The following is a 2,194-nucleotide window of genomic DNA, read 5'->3' on the forward strand; positions in this document are numbered from 1 at the left end:
ACACCAAGACTCCGAAGTAGCTGAAATGCATATTGAAAATATTTTGAAGCTACAAGCCGATTGAAGGAAGATCTTCATAGACCGAAGATTGAAAATCTTCATGGACTCAAGATTGAAGATCATGGACCKAAGATTGAAAATCTTCATGGACTCAAGATTGAAGATCATGGACCGAATATTGAAAATCTCCATGGACCGAAGATTTGTGTGTAGCTGCTTGAAGCTACATATCCATCCAAAGGAGATCTTCCTACAAACTGATCATATCTCTGCAAAGTTTGTCTCTGCATGAACTGTGTAAGTTTGTCTCTGCATAAATTGTGTTGTATGCATATTGTGTATGATGAAAATGAGATATCAACATTGGTCAAGTCAACCACTGTCTTTTTATTCTCAAGTGACAAGTGTCACCATGCATTAAATGCTGAAGGTAGTATAAAAAGGTAGTGTGCATCTCCCATGCATACAACTGGCTTTTTGTAAGATTACTTAGTGCACTCTCAAAGCAATCGGCTATTCTCTTCTACTCCCTTGCTCTCTTGTGTGCGAAGAAATTCTTAGTGTTCTTCATTTCCTTTCAAGAACTCTTTGTRTTRTTCTTGAAAGTTCTTCTCCTTGTAAGATTGTTTAGGTTAGGTTTTCCTTTCCTATCTTGCGCAACAATCTTTTGTATTTATGTGTGTATTAATTCTTGATATAAATCAATAAGAATTAAAAAGTTGAAAAAAGTMTGTGTAATTGTATTCAACCCCCCTTCTACAATTACTTTCTGTTTATTGCCTTTCCCTTCGGGACTAACAGATACGAATATCGATATATTTTTGTTATGCATAAAGTACTGTATATTGATGCATATTACTTAAAATTCAAGATTATAAGTAATTATGCATAAGTACAACTTATTAAAGCTCGATATTTGAATTCGTATAAATAACTACGGATAAACATAATCAAATAGAGGATGAACATCTCATTTTAAAATATAAAAAATCGAAAGTATAATTAGAATAATTATCGAGTTCCAACAAAATAAATAATTATTATCTTTATAAAAAAATTATATTATTAAACCACATATAAATTACTTCGTTATTGTACATAAATTAAATTATAAAAAAAATTAAAATAAATTACACAAAAAATGAGGAATTTCAAATAGTTAATTTGATACTAATATTGATATATTTTTGTCAAATTTTTATGATATTTTCAAACATATATTTTATTCAAAAATAAAAACATCATCGCTTTCTCAAAATCACATAAAGTCATATTATAACATCGACTGAGATAAAAAATAAAATAAAATATTAAAATCACGATGTATCTCGCTGTATTACGCGAGTACGCTTCTAATTTCTCAAAATATGTAATTATGTAAAAAAAACGTGGCTTTAATCAAACGGGTTCTTTTAAATATAACATGTAATGTGCTTAACGGCTTAATCAAACGATATCTTATATTTTTTTTTGGATGTTATTCTTACACAATTACACACCCATTAAGCACGTTAAGCCAAAAACACACCCATTAAGCACGTTAAGCCAACCAAAAAATATTTGGCTTAGCGGTATCGTAGCATTTGGCCTCCTAGAAAGTCAGAAGTTTAAAACCTCACAAAAATGTGAGGAAGGTGTGTGAATTTATTTGCATGCATTTGCCGTATGTTAATATTTTATACTTTAACGAAAGGCCCTAATGAATGTTTGGTTTGAAATGTTTCTAAATATCTTAATTTCGGACTTTCCTTTAAACCAAATGCATCATTGAAATGGAATTCAGTTCTGCGCAAACCAAACGAGCCCTTAGGTCCCGTTTGGTTTGCAAGATTTGGGGGGATTTGGATTTCAAATCCATTCCAATCCCATATTTGGTTTGTTGGATTGTCTGAATTTGAAATTCTACAGACATATGTTTTTGAAATCCTTAAGAGATGCTGGGGATTTCACGAGATTTCGTAGAATTGTATGAAATAAGATTTTAAAAACATTTGTTTTGTAATAATCGATTAATAAAAATATAATTTAATTGTGTTTTTAAAATAATGGAATCCAATTCCATTCCAAATCCTACAAACCAAACACACCAATGATTTCAAATTCATTCCAATCCCAATCCAAATCCAAATCTTAATCCCTCCATGAAATCCAAATCAACAAAAACCACAAGCCAGCAAAACAAAAAAAAGTCGCA

This window comes from Cynara cardunculus (assembly GCF_001531365.2).
Source record: "Cynara cardunculus var. scolymus isolate 2C chromosome LG 4, CcrdV1, whole genome shotgun sequence".
Classification (NCBI taxonomy): Eukaryota; Viridiplantae; Streptophyta; class Magnoliopsida; order Asterales; family Asteraceae; genus Cynara; species Cynara cardunculus.